Source organism: Phyllobates terribilis, unplaced genomic scaffold (assembly GCF_046119375.1).
Source record: "Phyllobates terribilis strain yellow unplaced genomic scaffold, ASM4611937v1 Scaffold_38__1_contigs__length_12584779, whole genome shotgun sequence".
Classification (NCBI taxonomy): Eukaryota; Metazoa; Chordata; class Amphibia; order Anura; family Dendrobatidae; genus Phyllobates; species Phyllobates terribilis.
In genome coordinates, this window is record NW_027362798.1 from 1,829,667 (window position 1) to 1,848,531 (window position 18,865).

At 43.6% G+C, this 18,865-nt stretch overlaps 9 non-coding genes and 1 pseudogene across 9 annotated transcripts; all 10 read left to right on the plus strand.

The window, feature by feature from the left end:
• Positions 1 to 1,831: 1,831 nt before the first annotated feature.
• On the plus strand, positions 1,832 to 2,004 carry LOC141183367 (U2 spliceosomal RNA; annotated as a pseudogene).
• A 1,115-nt stretch (positions 2,005 to 3,119) lies between these two features.
• On the plus strand, positions 3,120 to 3,310 carry LOC141183803 (U2 spliceosomal RNA). Its single transcript, XR_012258621.1, has one exon. It is a non-coding gene; the product is annotated as a U2 spliceosomal RNA (small nuclear RNA).
• Positions 3,311 to 4,428: 1,118 nt separating this feature from the next.
• Positions 4,429 to 4,619, plus strand: LOC141183805 (U2 spliceosomal RNA). Its single transcript, XR_012258622.1, has one exon. It is a non-coding gene; the product is annotated as a U2 spliceosomal RNA (small nuclear RNA).
• A 1,115-nt stretch (positions 4,620 to 5,734) lies between these two features.
• LOC141183806 (U2 spliceosomal RNA) lies at positions 5,735 to 5,925 on the plus strand. Its single transcript, XR_012258623.1, has one exon. It is a non-coding gene; the product is annotated as a U2 spliceosomal RNA (small nuclear RNA).
• Positions 5,926 to 7,040: 1,115 nt separating this feature from the next.
• LOC141183154 (U2 spliceosomal RNA) lies at positions 7,041 to 7,231 on the plus strand. Its single transcript, XR_012258158.1, has one exon. It is a non-coding gene; the product is annotated as a U2 spliceosomal RNA (small nuclear RNA).
• Positions 7,232 to 8,346: 1,115 nt separating this feature from the next.
• LOC141183224 (U2 spliceosomal RNA) lies at positions 8,347 to 8,537 on the plus strand. The gene has a single exon (XR_012258222.1). It is a non-coding gene; the product is annotated as a U2 spliceosomal RNA (small nuclear RNA).
• Positions 8,538 to 9,658: 1,121 nt separating this feature from the next.
• Positions 9,659 to 9,849, plus strand: LOC141183131 (U2 spliceosomal RNA). Its single transcript, XR_012258137.1, has one exon. It is a non-coding gene; the product is annotated as a U2 spliceosomal RNA (small nuclear RNA).
• Positions 9,850 to 10,964: 1,115 nt separating this feature from the next.
• On the plus strand, positions 10,965 to 11,155 carry LOC141183807 (U2 spliceosomal RNA). Its single transcript, XR_012258624.1, has one exon. It is a non-coding gene; the product is annotated as a U2 spliceosomal RNA (small nuclear RNA).
• Positions 11,156 to 12,264: 1,109 nt separating this feature from the next.
• On the plus strand, positions 12,265 to 12,455 carry LOC141183809 (U2 spliceosomal RNA). The gene has a single exon (XR_012258626.1). It is a non-coding gene; the product is annotated as a U2 spliceosomal RNA (small nuclear RNA).
• A 1,115-nt stretch (positions 12,456 to 13,570) lies between these two features.
• LOC141183810 (U2 spliceosomal RNA) lies at positions 13,571 to 13,761 on the plus strand. The gene has a single exon (XR_012258627.1). It is a non-coding gene; the product is annotated as a U2 spliceosomal RNA (small nuclear RNA).
• The last annotated feature ends 5,104 nt before the right edge of the window (positions 13,762 to 18,865 follow it).

Below are 18,865 nucleotides of genomic sequence, written 5' to 3' on the forward strand. Positions count from 1 at the left end.
GTGTTAAACAAGGTTGCCCCATGTCCCCACTTTTATTTGTCTGCTCCATTGAGCCACTGTTGTGCCTGCTGCGTCGGGACAAGGTGGTTAGGGGCATTTTTATTCCGGGTGGGGGTGGACAACAAGTTAAAGCCATTGGATATATGGATGACATATCTGTATATGGCACTAGCTCAGCATCTATTAACAGAGCAATTCTAATTACTGAAATTTTTAGTGCTGGGTCTGGGTTTAAGTTGAATATAAATAAATGTGACTGTATGATTATGGGTCAATGGGAGTCAGATCCGCCTAGGGTTCCCACACAAACAGTAGGAATCAAGATCCTGGGTGTCTTGTTTAATCCTGCTAATGATGGTATTGAAAACTGGGATTTGGTTTTGAATAAATTAAATCAGAAGATCTCTTTATGGCAAACTCGAAAACTAACAATGGAGGGCAAGATTCTTGTAATTAAAATGGTTTTGCTTCCTATCATTTTGTATGCCGCTATGGTTTTTCCCCCTAATTCTCTGTATCTTAAAAGACTTATGAAGCCCATGTTTTATTTTCTGTGGGGATCCAAAATGGAGAAATTGAGGAGGGAGGTGGTATGTAAAAGCAAGAAAAATGGGGGTAAAGGGTTCCCTGATTTAAAATTGTTTTTATTTATCAAGTTTTTTGTATTTTGTTGCAAAAGCTTGAATAATGTTGGGGCTTTCTCTTGTTTTCTTAGATATACAACTGGGTTTCTTTTCCGAAAGTTGAACTTCAGTATGACTGTTAATTGTCCTTTTCTCTTATCTCCCCCTAAGCATTACAAGATCTTGGAGAAGGTCATTTCAGAATATGATCTGACCCAAGTTGATCGTCAGCTTTTATTTGATCAACGTAAGTTAACAGTTATTTGTAAGGGACATGAGGAGATGGAGGATGTGTCTAATTTTTCCATCTCCAGGTGCCGCCTGGTGTGGAACAACGTGGCCTGTCCTGCACTTAGCAACTCACAAAAGGATTTAGCTTGGCAGGTTGTTCACCAATGTCTCCCTACGAGAGCTTTTCAGCATCATAGGGGGCTGGTGGCTAGTGCTAGATGTCCCAGAGAAAGATGCGCCCCAAACGAGTCAGTGTTTCATTTACTGTGGGATTGCCCCTACGCACAAGAGCTATGGCAGACGGTGGGCACCCTCCTAAAATGGATATGTGGTATACAAACCCTTAATTGTGACATTATAATATATGGGATAATTAAATGCCCAACCATGAAACAAGCACGAGTCGCATGGCTTATAATAAACTGTTTAAAAGAAGCTTTATGGAAAGTGCGCAATATATTATTGTTTAAACGTGAATTTATTCCTGTCAAAGATTGTATTGGGCTTGCTCTTTGTGAAATGTTTACATACTACCTGAGAGATTGTAAAAAGATGGGAATCAATGAAGCAAAAAAGCTATGGTGTTTGCAAATTTGGAATATGTATTTATTTATGTAAATTATATGCAAAACTGTGTTTTATGCTTTTTATGCTTTTAAGTGCATTTTAATTCTGACTCTGTATTAGTTTTATGTCATATTTTATTCCAGTATTTGTGATTTGTTTCAAATATTGTATCGGATATGTTCTTTGTGAAAAGTTTTCATACTACCTGATTGTAAAAAGATAAAGTTAAAAAGCTATGGTGTTTGCATTTGACATATGTATTTATTTATGCAAATTATATGCAAAACTGTGTTTTATGCTTTTTATGCTTTTATGCGCTTTTTAAATCTGACCTTGTATTTGTTTTATGTCATATTTTATTCAAGTCTTTGTGATTTGTTTGTAATTTATGATGTATGTCTGATTTAAATAAAGCTTGTTTGAAAACGGATCTGTTCTTATCAGTTTAATATCTGATACGTCCCCTATCTGGGGACCATATATTAAATGGATTTTTAGAACAGGGAGATGGAAAAAGAGCTTGCTCTGTCCACTCCACGCATTGACCTGGTATTGCAGTATCTCCAGGACCGGTGCACCCCTTCTTTAATGCAGTTTCTAAAATCAGAAAGAATTGAATTCAATGTTTTTTGTTCATTTTGCTTGTTTGTCGGATTTTGGGATGGACTCTTTGGCTTTGCTTTTCTTCTCCTCATTGGATTTTTCATGTTCAAAGTTGCAGAAGCCAGATTACAAGCTCATTTTGGTTCAACTTCAGCAACTGTGCATTGCATTGCCATGTAATGTGATGCAATGCTATCTTTCTAGCTCTCCCTTTTTACTTCCTTTTGGATAAACAGACATATTAGGCAAGCATTTTGGAGTTTTCACCTAAATAACTACAGGTGGTGAGATAAGCTGCACAATATAATTGACCTTTCAGTATATTGTTGCACACACACCATCTATTTAGCAAATGCCCTTGTTATCAACAGCAGCCTTTTAAACTCACCTGAGCTAACAGGTATGTGCGCTGGTTACTCTGCTGCGCTTAAAATTTCTTTTTTGGTTTGCTACAATGCCTTTTCTGAAACGTTGTCTCCTTCTGCTGGAACACTGACTTCTTTCATTTAATGCCTGCAGACTATAAAAGAGAACCCAACCCAAAAAGTTTGGTTGATTAGTCTGTGGCATTCTGTTAAACTGTTGCTTATGGCGGTCTCTGTGAGCTTCTCAGCGACATTCAGCCAGCCAGGTATCCTGCCTGCAGTAGATGGAATGTGGCAATGGAACGCTGGCTGCGCGTGTCATAATAGGCTCTGAGCCTTTATATACCTGTGCACAGCAGCAGCCACCTTCAGTCTGCTGCTGGAAAGCCAGCAGCAGCAGCAGCAGGAGAGGTATGTAATCAGGAGCCCTCCTGCTAAGGGTAGACAGCTGCTCGTTCCACCCCACCCCCCGCCTTAATTGGTTCTCCTCCCTTCCAACGGTGTTGAGGCGGGTGGGAACAGCAGGGGGTGAAGGTGCTGTGTTTAAAGAGGTGGAGTTATGCAGATCTAAAACGCGTGGATTGCAGCAGCAGCAAGCCGAAAACTGCAGGCATGTAAGGGATCTAGAGGTTGACAACATGTCTTCTTAACGGGAGTCCAGGAGCTCATCTCCACAAATGGACTTTTCAGGATCCTTGGGTGGCTCCGTAGTTTGAAACCAATTCTGGTTATCGCTTCTCGGCCTTTTGGCTAAGATCAAGTGTAGTATCTGTTCTTATCAGTTTAATATCTGATACGTCCCCTATCTGGGGACCATATATTAAATGGATTTTTAGAACAGGGAGATGGAAAAAGAGCTTGCTCTGTCCACTCCACGCATTGACCTGGTATTGCAGTATCTCCAGGACCGGTGCACCCCTTCTTTAATGCAGTTTCTAAAATCAGAAAGAATTGAATTCAATGTTTTTTGTTCATTTTGCTTGTTTGTCGGATTTTGGGATGGACTCTTTGGCTTTGCTTTTCTTCTCCTCATTGGATTTTTCATGTTCAAAGTTGCAGAAGCCAGATTACAAGCTCATTTTGGTTCAACTTCAGCAACTGTGCATTGCATTGCCATGTAATGTGATGCAATGCTATCTTTCTAGCTCTCCCTTTTTACTTCCTTTTGGATAAACAGACATATTAGGCAAGCATTTTGGAGCTTTCACCTAAATAACTACAGGTGGTGAGATAAGCTGCACAATATAATTGACCTTTCAGTATATTGTTGCACACACACCATCTATTTAGCAAATGCCCTTGTTATCAACAGCAGCCTTTTAAACTCACCTGAGCTAACAGGTATGTGCACTGGTTAATCTGCTGCGCTTAAAATTTCTTTTTTGGTTTGCTACAATGCCTTTTCTGAAACGTTGTCTCCTTCTGCTGGAACACTGACTTCTTTCATTTAATGCCTGCAGACTATAAAAGAGAACCCAACCCAAAAAGTTTGGTTGATTAGTCTGTGGCATTCTGTTAAACTGTTGCTTATGGCGGTCTCTGTGAGCTTCTCAGCGACATTCAGCCAGCCAGGTATCCTGCCTGCAGTAGATGGAATGTGGCAATGGAACGCTGGCTGCGCGTGTCATAATAGGCTCTGAGCCTTTATATACCTGTGCACAGCAGCAGCCACCTTCAGTCTGCTGCTGGACAGCCAGCAGCAGCAGCAGCAGCAGGAGAGGTATGTAATCAGGAGCCCTCCTGCTAAGGGTAGACAGCTGCTCGTTCCACCCCACCCCCCGCCTTAATTGGTTCTCCTCCCTTCCAACGGTGTTGAGGCGGGTGGGAACAGCAGGGGGTGAAGGTGCTGTGTTTAAAGAGGTGGAGTTATGCAGATCTAAAACGCGTGGATTGCAGCAGCAGCAAGCCGAAAAGTGCAGGCATGTAAGGGATCTAGAGGTTGACAACATGTCTTCTTAACGGGAGTCCAGGAGCTCATCTCCACAAATGGACTTTTCAGGATCCTTGGGTGGCTCCGTAGTTTGAAACCAATTCTGGTTATCGCTTCTCGGCCTTTTGGCTAAGATCAAGTGTAGTATCTGTTCTTATCAGTTTAATATCTGATACGTCCCCTATCTGGGGACCATATATTAAATGGATTTTTAGAACAGGGAGATGGAAAAAGAGCTTGCTCTGTCCACTCCACGCATTGACCTGGTATTGCAGTATCTCCAGGACCGGTGCACCCCTTCTTTAATGCAGTTTCTAAAATCAGAAAGAATTGAATTCAATGTTTTTTGTTCATTTTGCTTGTTTGTCGGATTTTGGGATGGACTCTTTGGCTTTGCTTTTCTTCTCCTCATTGGATTTTTCATGTTCAAAGTTGCAGAAGCCAGATTACAAGCTCATTTTGGTTCAACTTCAGCAACTGTGCATTGCATTGCCATGTAATGTGATGCAATGCTATCTTTCTAGCTCTCCCTTTTTACTTCCTTTTGGATAAACAGACATATTAGGCAAGCATTTTGGAGCTTTCACCTAAATAACTACAGGTGGTGAGATAAGCTGCACAATATAATTGACCTTTCAGTATATTGTTGCACACACACCATCTATTTAGCAAATGCCCTTGTTATCAACAGCAGCCTTTTAAACTCACCTGAGCTAACAGGTATGTGCGCTGGTTACTCTGCTGCGCTTAAAATTTCTTTTTTGGTTTGCTACAATGCCTTTTCTGAAACGTTGTCTCCTTCTGCTGGAACACTGACTTCTTTCATTTAATGCCTGCAGACTATAAAAGAGAACCCAACCCAAAAAGTTTGGTTGATTAGTCTGTGGCATTCTGTTAAACTGTTGCTTATGGCGGTCTCTGTGAGCTTCTCAGCGACATTCAGCCAGCCAGGTATCCTGCCTGCAGTAGATGGAATGTGGCAATGGAACGCTGGCTGCGCGTGTCATAATAGGCTCTGAGCCTTTATATACCTGTGCACAGCAGCAGCCACCTTCAGTCTGCTGCTGGACAGCCAGCAGCAGCAGCAGCAGGAGAGGTATGTAATCAGGAGCCCTCCTGCTAAGGGTAGACAGCTGCTCGTTCCACCCCACCCCCCGCCTTAATTGGTTCTCCTCCCTTCCAACGGTGTTGAGGCGGGTGGGAACAGCAGGGGGTGAAGGTGCTGTGTTTAAAGAGGTGGAGTTATGCAGATCTAAAACGCGTGGATTGCAGCAGCAGCAAGCCGAAAAGTGCAGGCATGTAAGGGATCTAGAGGTTGACAACATGTCTTCTTAACGGGAGTCCAGGAGCTCATCTCCACAAATGGACTTTTCAGGATCCTTGGGTGGCTCCGTAGTTTGAAACCAATTCTGGTTATCGCTTCTCGGCCTTTTGGCTAAGATCAAGTGTAGTATCTGTTCTTATCAGTTTAATATCTGATACGTCCCCTATCTGGGGACCATATATTAAATGGATTTTTAGAACAGGGAGATGGAAAAAGAGCTTGCTCTGTCCACTCCACGCATTGACCTGGTATTGCAGTATCTCCAGGACCGGTGCACCCCTTCTTTAATGCAGTTTCTAAAATCAGAAAGAATTGAATTCAATGTTTTTTGTTCATTTTGCTTGTTTGTCGGATTTTGGGATGGACTCTTTGGCTTTGCTTTTCTTCTCCTCATTGGATTTTTCATGTTCAAAGTTGCAGAAGCCAGATTACAAGCTCATTTTGGTTCAACTTCAGCAACTGTGCATTGCATTGCCATGTAATGTGATGCAATGCTATCTTTCTAGCTCTCCCTTTTTACTTCCTTTTGGATAAACAGACATATTAGGCAAGCATTTTGGAGCTTTCACCTAAATAACTACAGGTGGTGAGATAAGCTGCACAATATAATTGACCTTTCAGTATATTGTTGCACACACACCATCTATTTAGCAAATGCCCTTGTTATCAACAGCAGCCTTTTAAACTCACCTGAGCTAACAGGTATGTGCGCTGGTTACTCTGCTGCGCTTAAAATTTCTTTTTTGGTTTGCTACAATGCCTTTTCTGAAACGTTGTCTCCTTCTGCTGGAACACTGACTTCTTTCATTTAATGCCTGCAGACTATAAAAGAGAACCCAACCCAAAAAGTTTGGTTGATTAGTCTGTGGCATTCTGTTAAACTGTTGCTTATGGCGGTCTCTGTGAGCTTCTCAGCGACATTCAGCCAGCCAGGTATCCTGCCTGCAGTAGATGGAATGTGGCAATGGAACGCTGGCTGCGCGTGTCATAATAGGCTCTGAGCCTTTATATACCTGTGCACAGCAGCAGCCACCTTCAGTCTGCTGCTGGACAGCCAGCAGCAGCAGCAGCAGGAGAGGTATGTAATCAGGAGCCCTCCTGCTAAGGGTAGACAGCTGCTCGTTCCACCCCACCCCCCGCCTTAATTGGTTCTCCTCCCTTCCAACGGTGTTGAGGCGGGTGGGAACAGCAGGGGGTGAAGGTGCTGTGTTTAAAGAGGTGGAGTTATGCAGATCTAAAACGCGTGGATTGCAGCAGCAGCAAGCCGAAAAGTGCAGGCATGTAAGGGATCTAGAGGTTGACAACATGTCTTCTTAACGGGAGTCCAGGAGCTCATCTCCACAAATGGACTTTTCAGGATCCTTGGGTGGCTCCGTAGTTTGAAACCAATTCTGGTTATCGCTTCTCAGCCTTTTGGCTAAGATCAAGTGTAGTATCTGTTCTTATCAGTTTAATATCTGATACGTCCCCTATCTGGGGACCATATATTAAATGGATTTTTAGAACAGGGAGATGGAAAAAGAGCTTGCTCTGTCCACTCCACGCATTGACCTGGTATTGCAGTATCTCCAGGACCGGTGCACCCCTTCTTTAATGCAGTTTCTAAAATCAGAAAGAATTGAATTCAATGTTTTTTGTTCATTTTGCTTGTTTGTCGGATTTTGGGATGGACTCTTTGGCTTTGCTTTTCTTCTCCTCATTGGATTTTTCATGTTCAAAGTTGCAGAAGCCAGATTACAAGCTCATTTTGGTTCAACTTCAGCAACTGTGCATTGCATTGCCATGTAATGTGAAGCAATGCTATCTTTCTAGCTCTCCCTTTTTACTTCCTTTTGGATAAACAGACATATTAGGCAAGCATTTTGGAGCTTTCACCTAAATAACTACAGGTGGTGAGATAAGCTGCACAATATAATTGACCTTTCAGTATATTGTTGCACACACACCATCTATTTAGCAAATGCCCTTGTTATCAACAGCAGCCTTTTAAACTCACCTGAGCTAACAGGTATGTGCGCTGGTTACTCTGCTGCGCTTAAAATTTCTTTTTTGGTTTGCTACAATGCCTTTTCTGAAACGTTGTCTCCTTCTGCTGGAACACTGACTTCTTTCATTTAATGCCTGCAGACTATAAAAGAGAACCCAACCCAAAAAGTTTGGTTGATTAGTCTGTGGCATTCTGTTAAACTGTTGCTTATGGCGGTCTCTGTGAGCTTCTCAGCGACATTCAGCCAGCCAGGTATCCTGCCTGCAGTAGATGGAATGTGGCAATGGAACGCTGGCTGCGCGTGTCATAATAGGCTCTGAGCCTTTATATACCTGTGCACAGCAGCAGCCACCTTCAGTCTGCTGCTGGACAGCCAGCAGCAGCAGCAGCAGGAGAGGTATGTAATCAGGAGCCCTCCTGCTAAGGGTAGACAGCTGCTCGTTCCACCCCACCCCCCGCCTTAATTGGTTCTCCTCCCTTCCAACGGTGTTGAGGCGGGTGGGAACAGCAGGGGGTGAAGGTGCTGTGTTTAAAGAGGTGGAGTTATGCAGATCTAAAACGCGTGGATTGCAGCAGCAGCAAGCCGAAAAGTGCAGGCATGTAAGGGATCTAGAGGTTGACAACATGTCTTCTTAACGGGAGTCCAGGAGCTCATCTCCACAAATGGACTTTTCAGGATCCTTGGGTGGCTCCGTAGTTTGAAACCAATTCTGGTTATCGCTTCTCGGCCTTTTGGCTAAGATCAAGTGTAGTATCTGTTCTTATCAGTTTAATATCTGATACGTCCCCTATCTGGTGACCATATATTAAATGGATTTTTAGAACAGGGAGATGGAAAAAGAGCTTGCTCTGTCCACTCCACGCATTGACCTGGTATTGCAGTATCTCCAGGACCGGTGCACCCCTTCTTTAATGCAGTTTCTAAAATCAGAAAGAATTGAATTCAATGTTTTTTGTTCATTTTGCTTGTTTGTCGGATTTTGGGATGGACTCTTTGGCTTTGCTTTTCTTCTCCTCATTGGATTTTTCATGTTCAAAGTTGCAGAAGCCAGATTACAAGCTCATTTTGGTTCAACTTCAGCAACTGTGCATTGCATTGCCATGTAATGTGATGCAATGCTATCTTTCTAGCTCTCCCTTTTTACTTCCTTTTGGATAAACAGACATATTAGGCAAGCATTTTGGAGCTTTCACCTAAATAACTACAGGTGGTGAGATAAGCTGCACAATATAATTGACCTTTCAGTATATTGTTGCACACACACCATCTATTTAGCAAATGCCCTTGTTATCAACAGCAGCCTTTTAAACTCACCTGAGCTAACAGGTATGTGCGCTGGTTACTCTGCTGCGCTTAAAATTTCTTTTTTGGTTTGCTACAATGCCTTTTCTGAAACGTTGTCTCCTTCTGCTGGAACACTGACTTCTTTCATTTAATGCCTGCAGACTATAAAAGAGAACCCAACCCAAAAAGTTTGGTTGATTAGTCTGTGGCATTCTGTTAAACTGTTGCTTATGGCGGTCTCTGTGAGCTTCTCAGCGACATTCAGCCAGCCAGGTATCCTGCCTGCAGTAGATGGAATGTGGCAATGGAACGCTGGCTGCGCGTGTCATAATAGGCTCTGAGCCTTTTTATACCTGTGCACAGCAGCAGCCACCTTCAGTCTGCTGCTGGACAGCCAGCAGCAGCAGCAGCAGCAGCAGGAGAGGTATGTAATCAGGAGCCCTCCTGCTAAGGGTAGACAGCTGCTCGTTCCACCCCACCCCCCGCCTTAATTGGTTCTCCTCCCTTCCAACGGTGTTGAGGCGGGTGGGAACAGCAGGGGGTGAAGGTGCTGTGTTTAAAGAGGTGGAGTTATGCAGATCTAAAACGCGTGGATTGCAGCAGCAGCAAGCCGAAAAGTGCAGTCATGTAAGGGATCTAGAGGTTGACAACATGTCTTCTTAACGGGAGTCCAGGAGCTCATCTCCACAAATGGACTTTTCAGGATCCTTGGGTGGCTCCGTAGTTTGAAACCAATTCTGGTTATCGCTTCTCGGCCTTTTGGCTAAGATCAAGTGTAGTATCTGTTCTTATCAGTTTAATATCTGATACGTCCCCTAACTGGGGACCATATATTAAATGGATTTTTAGAACAGGGAGATGGAAAAAGAGCTTGCTCTGTCCACTCCACGCATTGACCTGGTATTGCAGTATCTCCAGGACCGGTGCACCCCTTCTTTAATGCAGTTTCTAAAATCAGAAAGAATTGAATTCAATGTTTTTTGTTCATTTTGCTTGTTTGTCGGATTTTGGGATGGACTCTTTGGCTTTGCTTTTCTTCTCCTCATTGGATTTTTCATGTTCAAAGTTGCAGAAGCCAGATTACAAGCTCATTTTGGTTCAACTTCAGCAACTGTGCATTGCATTGCCATGTAATGTGATGCAATGCTATCTTTCTAGCTCTCCCTTTTTACTTCCTTTTGGATAAACAGACATATTAGGCAAGCATTTTGGAGCTTTCACCTAAATAACTACAGGTGGTGAGATAAGCTGCACAATATAATTGACCTTTCAGTATATTGTTGCACACACACCATCTATTTAGCAAATGCCCTTGTTATCAACAGCAGCCTTTTAAACTCACCTGAGCTAACAGGTATGTGCGCTGGTTACTCTGCTGCGCTTAAAATTTCTTTTTTGGTTTGCTACAATGCCTTTTCTGAAACGTTGTCTCCTTCTGCTGGAACACTGACTTCTTTCATTTAATGCCTGCAGACTATAAAAGAGAACCCAACCCAAAAAGTTTGGTTGATTAGTCTGTGGCATTCTGTTAAACTGTTGCTTATGGCGGTCTCTGTGAGCTTCTCAGCGACATTCAGCCAGCCAGGTATCCTGCCTGCAGTAGATGGAATGTGGCAATGGAACGCTGGCTGCGCGTGTCATAATAGGCTCTGAGCCTTTATATACCTGTGCACAGCAGCAGCCACCTTCAGTCTGCTGCTGGACAGCCAGCAGCAGCAGCAGCAGGAGAGGTATGTAATCAGGAGCCCTCCTGCTAAGGGTAGACAGCTGCTCGTTCCACCCCACCCCCCGCCTTAATTGGTTCTCCTCCCTTCCAACGGTGTTGAGGCGGGTGGGAACAGCAGGGGGTGAAGGTGCTGTGTTTAAAGAGGTGGAGTTATGCAGATCTAAAACGCGTGGATTGCAGCAGCAGCAAGCCGAAAAGTGCAGGCATGTAAGGGATCTAGAGGTTGACAACATGTCTTCTTAACGGGAGTCCAGGAGCTCATCTCCACAAATGGACTTTTCAGGATCCTTGGGTGGCTCCGTAGTTTGAAACCAATTCTGGTTATCGCTTCTCGGCCTTTTGGCTAAGATCAAGTGTAGTATCTGTTCTTATCAGTTTAATATCTGATACGTCCCCTATCTGGGGACCATATATTAAATGGATTTTTAGAACAGGGAGATGGAAAAAGAGCTTGCTCTGTCCACTCCACGCATTGACCTGGTATTGCAGTATCTCCAGGACCGGTGCACCCCTTCTTTAATGCAGTTTCTAAAATCAGAAAGAATTGAATTCAATGTTTTTTGTTCATTTTGCTTGTTTGTCGGATTTTGGGATGGACTCTTTGGCTTTGCTTTTCTTCTCCTCATTGGATTTTTCATGTTCAAAGTTGCAGAAGCCAGATTACAAGCTCATTTTGGTTCAACTTCAGCAACTGTGCATTGCATTGCCATGTAATGTGATGCAATGCTATCTTTCTAGCTCTCCCTTTTTACTTCCTTTTGGATAAACAGACATATTAGGCAAGCATTTTGGAGCTTTCACCTAAATAACTACAGGTGGTGAGATAAGCTGCACAATATAATTGACCTTTCAGTATATTGTTGCACACACACCATCTATTTAGCAAATGCCCTTGTTATCAACAGCAGCCTTTTAAACTCACCTGAGCTAACAGGTATGTGCGCTGGTTACTCTGCTGCGCTTAAAATTTCTTTTTTGGTTTGCTACAATGCCTTTTCTGAAACGTTGTCTCCTTCTGCTGGAACACTGACTTCTTTCATTTAATGCCTGCAGACTATAAAAGAGAACCCAACCCAAAAAGTTTGGTTGATTAGTCTGTGGCATTCTGTTAAACTGTTGCTTATGGCGGTCTCTGTGAGCTTCTCAGCGACATTCAGCCAGCCAGGTATCCTGCCTGCAGTAGATGGAATGTGGCAATGGAACGCTGGCTGCGCGTGTCATAATAGGCTCTGAGCCTTTATATACCTGTGCACAGCAGCAGCCACCTTCAGTCTGCTGCTGGACAGCCAGCAGCAGCAGGAGAGGTATGTAATCAGGAGCCCTCCTGCTAAGGGTAGACAGCTGCTCGTTCCACCCCACCCCCCGCCTTAATTGGTTCTCCTCCCTTCCAACGGTGTTGAGGCGGGTGGGAACAGCAGGGGGTGAAGGTGCTGTGTTTAAAGAGGTGGAGTTATGCAGATCTAAAACGCGTGGATTGCAGCAGCAGCAAGCCGAAAAGTGCAGGCATGTAAGGGATCTAGAGGTTGACAACATGTCTTCTTAACGGGAGTCCAGGAGCTCATCTCCACAAATGGACTTTTCAGGATCCTTGGGTGGCTCCGTAGTTTGAAACCAATTCTGTTTATCGCTTCTCGGCCTTTTGGCTAAGATCAAGTGTAGTATCTGTTCTTATCAGTTTAATATCTGATACGTCCCCTATCTGGGGACCATATATTAAATGGATTTTTAGAACAGGGAGATGGAAAAAGAGCTTGCTCTGTCCACTCCACGCATTGACCTGGTATTGCAGTATCTCCAGGACCGGTGCACCCCTTCTTTAATGCAGTTTCTAAAATCAGAAAGAATTGAATTCAATGTTTTTTGTTCATTTTGCTTGTTTGTCGGATTTTGGGATGGACTCTTTGGCTTTGCTTTTCTTCTCCTCATTGGATTTTTCATGTTCAAAGTTGCAGAAGCCAGATTACAAGCTCATTTTGGTTCAACTTCAGCAACTGTGCATTGCATTGCCATGTAATGTGATGCAATGCTATCTTTCTAGCTCTCCCTTTTTACTTCCTTTTGGATAAACAGACATATTAGGCAAGCATTTTGGAGCTTTCACCTAAATAACTACAGGTGGTGAGATAAGCTGCACAATATAATTGACCTTTCAGTATATTGTTGCACACACACCATCTATTTAGCAAATGCCCTTGTTATCAACAGCAGCCTTTTAAACTCACCTGAGCTAACAGGTATGTGCGCTGGTTACTCTGCTGCGCTTAAAATTTCTTTTTTGGTTTGCTACAATGCCTTTTCTGAAACGTTGTCTCCTTCTGCTGGAACACTGACTTCTTTCATTTAATGCCTGCAGACTATAAAAGAGAACCCAACCCAAAAAGTTTGGTTGATTAGTCTGTGGCATTCTGTTAAACTGTTGCTTATGGCGGTCTCTGTGAGCTTCTCAGCGACATTCAGCCAGCCAGGTATCCTGCCTGCAGTAGATGGAATGTGGCAATGGAACGCTGGCTGCGCGTGTCATAATAGGCTCTGAGCCTTTATATACCTGTGCACAGCAGCAGCCACCTTCAGTCTGCTGCTGGACAGCCAGCAGCAGCAGCAGCAGGAGAGGTATGTAATCAGGAGCCCTCCTGCTAAGGGAAGACAGCTGCTCGTTCCACCCCACCCCCCGCCTTAATTGGTTCTCCTCCCTTCCAACGGTGTTGAGGCAGGTGGGAACAGCAGGGGGTGAAGGTGCTGTGTTTAAAGAGGTGGAGTTATGCAGATCTAAAACGCGTGGATTGCAGCAGCAGCAAGCCGAAAAGTGCAGGCATGTAAGGGATCTAGAGGTTGACAACATGTCTTCTTAACGGGAGTCCAGGAGCTCATCTCCACAAATGGACTTTTCAGGATCCTTGGGTGGCTCCGCAGTTTGAAACCAATTCTGGTTATCGCTTCTCGGCCTTTTGGCTAAGATCAAGTGTAGTATCTGTTCTTATCAGTTTAATATCTGATACGTCCCCTATCTGGGGACCATATATTAAATGGATTTTTAGAACAGGGAGATGGAAAAAGAGCTTGCTCTGTCCACTCCACGCATTGACCTGGTATTGCAGTATCTCCAGGACCGGTGCACCCCTTCTTTAATGCAGTTTCTAAAATCAGAAAGAATTGAATTCAATGTTTTTTGTTCATTTTGCTTGTTTGTCGGATTTTGGGATGGACTCTTTGGCTTTGCTTTTCTTCTCCTCATTGGATTTTTCATGTTCAAAGTTGCAGAAGCCAGATTACAAGCTCATTTTGGTTCAACTTCAGCAACTGTGCATTGCATTGCTATGTAATGTGATGCAATGCTATCTTTCTAGCTCTCCCTTTTTACTTCCTTTTGGATAAACAGACATATTAGGCAAGCATTTTGGAGCTTTCACCTAAATAACTACAGGTGGTGAGATAAGCTGCACAATATAATTGACCTTTCAGTATATTGTTGCACACACACCATCTATTTAGCAAATGCCCTTGTTATCAACAGCAGCCTTTTAAACTCACCTGAGCTAACAGGTATGTGCGCTGGTTACTCTGCTGCGCTTAAAATTTCTTTTTTGGTTTGCTACAATGCCTTTTCTGAAACGTTGTCTCCTTCTGCTGGAACATTGACTTCTTTCATTTAATGCCTGCAGACTATAAAAGAGAACCCAACCCAAAAAGTTTGGTTGATTAGTCTGTGGCATTCTGTTAAACTGTTGCTTATGGCGGTCTCTGTGAGCTTCTCAGCGACATTCAGCCAGCCAGGTATCCTGCCTGCAGTAGATGGAATGTGGCAATGGAACGCTGGCTGCGCGTGTCATAATAGGCTCTGAGCCTTTATATACCTGTGCACAGCAGCAGCCACCATCAGTCTGCTGCTGGACAGCCAGCAGCAGCAGCAGCAGGAGAGGTATGTAATCAGGAGCCCTCCTGCTAAGGGTAGACAGCTGCTCGTTCCACCCCACCCCCCGCCTTAATTGGTTCTCCTCCCTTCCAACGGTGTTGAGGCGGGTGGGAACAGCAGGGGGTGAAGGTGCTGTGTTTAAAGAGGTGGAGTTATGCAGATCTAAAACGCGTGGATTGCAGCAGCAGCAAGCCGAAAAGTGCAGGCATGTAAGGGATCTAGAGGTTGACAACATGTCTTCTTAACGGGAGTCCAGGAGCTCATCTCCACAAATGGACTTTTCAGGATCCTTGGGTGGCTCCGTAGTTTGAAACCAATTCTGTTTATCGCTTCTCGGCCTTTTGGCAAGATCAGTGGTGGTTTTCTGCTGCTGGTGTTGTTTGGAGGGCAGTTGTGACTGGGGTTCCCCCTTGTGGGGCCCTAGTGTGCGATTGAGCGGCGATTGTGTTTATCTGCTGTAAAAATGGTGGAGAAAACACGTGGATTAGAGGACTCGGTCCGTCTGAAGGTGGCTGCAGGTCATGAAGGAGAAATCGGTTTGGACCAAGTTTGCGTTGATGTCTTGAAGAACATTAATGGCTTGAAGGTAACGGATGTATTGGCACTGCAGGATTTTCAGAAACAAGGAATTTATGATATCACTTTTGTTTCTTTGAGTATTTGCCAGAGAGTCTACATGGAGTTGGTACGAATGAAGGAAGAAAAGGAATTGAAATGCCTAGAGTTTATTGCACTGGAACCTCTGTTCCAGCAGACATATAAGTATGTGGTTGTGCACATGTATAACCCTAAAGTTCCGGATGAGACTGTTTCCCATTTTTTAGCTCGGTATTGTAGTGAGGTTAAATTTTTGGGAAGAATGAAGAACAAATACAATTATCTAAATGGCAAGAGGAGATATGTTGTAAAACTGAGACCGGATGATAGAGCTATTGGGGGTGCCAAGAGCATTCCTGCACAATTTTCTATCGGAGGAGAAAGGGGATTTTGTTTTTATAATGGACAGATGGAATATTGTAGGAAGTGTCATGAGTTTGGACATGTTCAGAAAGATTGTCCAGTGCAAGGTGATGTTTGTAGAGGTTGTGGGAAATCTGGGCATGTTGCAAGTGGTTGCCCAATGAATAAGGTGTGTGATTTGTGTGGACATGCAGATCACCTTGCAAGGAAATGTAGATTGTGGGCTCAGATTCCTAGGTCACAGGTGGACGCTGAAGAGAGGCAGAAGAAGACTCGGCAGGAAAGTGGGGAGGAGGACGAAGGCTCAGACTTAGAGGGGAAAAGCCAAAAACAAGATGGTGGTAGGGGAAGAGACCATGCGGTGCCCAAGATGGAGGAAAAGGGGCGGAGCCAGAAGAAAGTTGGTTTGAGGGAGGGGCTGGAAGTAATAAACAAAGTAGCTGATGTGCATGGCCCGGGTGATGGGATGGATTTGTCTAATATGGCGGAGTCAGTGAATCCTGTTTTGGGAAGAGATGGGGGTGAGGAAATGGAGGTTTTGGAGGAGGAGGATTCTGATTCGGATGGAACTATAACCCCTCAGCAGCGTGATAGGGTTAACAGTGATTGGAGTGAAAATGAGGAGGAAGATGATGGCAAGGAGGAGAGTTATGCCTCCGTGATTAAAAGAAGTAAGGTGGAGGGGTGTTGGTCTGGGGGGCAGGAAGATCCAGTCTCCCTAAGACCAGGTTATTCTAACAGGGACTCGAGTTCTGAGTCGCCTGATATACGTAGAAAAGTGGGTGGCAGGAGTGGGTTTTCTCCTGGTTCATGATGGATCGGGTATGGTGGAGATTTTTTCCTGTTGTTATGATGGCGTTGTGTGTTGCTTCTCTGAATGTACGAGGGATTGGTTCTGCTTGTAGGAGAGCAGGGATACTGGAGTACATTGAGAGTGTGAATGCAGATATTGTCTGTCTGCAGGAATGTGTATTTAAATCTGCCCCGCATGAGAGTGAGTGGAATAAGGGGCAATCCTTTTGGTCCCCATGCTCAGAAAACAGGAATGAAGGGGTGGGCATTTTACTGTGTAATTCCAGTCTAAAGGTTTTAGAGTTTAAAGTAATCATACCTGGGAGATGTTTGTTTTTATTAGTGGATTTTTTAGGTCAGCGGGTACGGGTTTTTAATGTTTATGCCCCTGCTGATAAACAAGCAAGAGTTGGGTTTTTGGAGTCTCTAAAGTTGTTTTTACCAGGCAGAGACTTCACTATAGTGGCTGGAGATTTTAATTGTGTCAGATCCGCAAAAGATCGTAAGAGCTCTACAGAAGGTAGGACTGATGTTACGTCTAATATTTTAAATCAGATTGTGCAGGATTTACGCTACACGGATGCTGGTCTGATGGTTGGGCCAAGTGATAAGTTCACATACATATCAGATAGTGGACGTAGTGTTTCCCGAATTGACTATGTTTTTATGTCTGAAGGGATTAAGGTGGCCAAGTGCAACCACGTGATGACGACTTTTTCTGACCACAAGATGATAGTGGTAGATCTGTGTATAGCTGAGTCCCTGGCTTTTGGAAAGGGACTCTGGAAGCTGAACGTAAGCCTGCTGGAAGAGGAGAGTGTTAAGGTTGGTTTTAATAAAGTGTTTTTGTCTTGTGTGTCTGAACAGCACCTTTTTAAAGATTTGCTAGAGTGGTGGGACTGGGCTAAGGAGAAATTTGCATGTTATTTTAAAGGGGTGTGTTTTAGGAGAGCGAAAGCCAAAAGGGATCATGATGCTGCTGTTATTTCAAAATTGGAAGTACTCCATAAGTTTAAGAGAGCGGGGATGGAGGTGGATAAAGAGATTGCAGATTTGAAGGACGAACTGAAGAAGATACTTATTGAAAAAGGGAAGACTATTATGTTTAAGGCAAAAATAAAGCACATGGAGGAAAATGAGCAATGTTCGAGATACTTTTTTAAAAAATGTTTTAAACCTAAAGGGGTTTTTAAGTCTGTTTTTTCTCCTGCAGGGGAGGTATCTGGGGATGAGATGATTGGCAGTATTCTTTCCTTTTATGAAACACTCTTCTCTAACGATAGTAGAGCCAGTGATGCGGAAATTAATGATTATTGCAAAGTATTAACTAATAATATTCCTGAGGAGAAAATTGGGTTTTTAAGTGAGGAGGTTGGGAAAGATGAAATTAGACGGGCAGTGGATGGCTTGGCAAAAGGCAAGACGCCAGGCTGTGATGGTCTTCCTGCTGAATTTTATGTTGCATTTTGGGATATTATAGGTGTGGAGTTTTCCCGGGTGGTGCAATATGGTTTTACTCATGGGATTTTATCGGTTTCTATGCATAGGGGGATTGTTACGCTGATTCATAAGAAAGGGGACATGAGGGATATTAAAAATTGGAGGCCCATAACATTGTTAAACAGTGATTACAAAATTATTTCTAAAATTGTGGCTGGTAGACTGGCAGATGTGATAGGTGATATGGTGGGGGAGTATCAGGCATGTGCAGTGCCTGGTAGGAAAATTTCAGATAATTTGCTGCTTCTAAGAGACTTAATTTATCAGGCTAATTTGAATAAGAATGCTCTTTTGTTACAGTCGGTGGACCTGGAGAAAGCCTTTGATAAAATATCACATAGATTTTTGTTCTCTGCTTTAAGTCACCTTGGTGTTCCGGATAAATTATTGATGGTCATTAAGAGTTTTTATTGTGGGGTCAGTAGCCAGATTTTAGTTAATGGGCATGTGAGTTCCAGTTTTAATATTTTATCGGGAGTTAGGCAGGGTTGTCCCCTGTCACCAATTCTTTTTATCTGTGTGGTGGAGGCCCTTTTAAAAAGTGTGCAAGTTGATAAGTGTGTGGCTGGTGTTTTTATTCCTGGGGGATCCGGGGGTCCAGTGAAGTCTTTGAGTTATATGGATGATATTGTTTTTACTTGTGGTTCACAAGCGGATCTCAATAGAGTGAATTTGCACGTCAGGATTTTTTGTTGTGTGGCTGGTATGGCGGTGAATTGGGGGAAGTGCCAGCTTTGTAACTTTGGGAGGCAGGTTGAGGTTAACGTGGCAGGAGTGGAGAGTAGGGAGGAAATTGAGGTTCTTGGTGTCATCTTTGAGAAGGAACTGAAAGGGAAAAGCAGCCTGAAAATTCTAGAAGACAAAATGGATCAGAAGTTGAACTTTTGGAAACTAAGGAACCTGTCGCTGAGAGGGAAAGTGCTGGTAATCAAGTCTGTGATTCTCCCGCTTCTGCTGTACACTGCTTTGATTTTCCCACCTGCTGTGCTTTGGACAAAGAGAGTGACAAGGAAACTGTTTGTGTTTTTTTGGGGATCCAAAATGGAGAAACTAAGAAGAGGA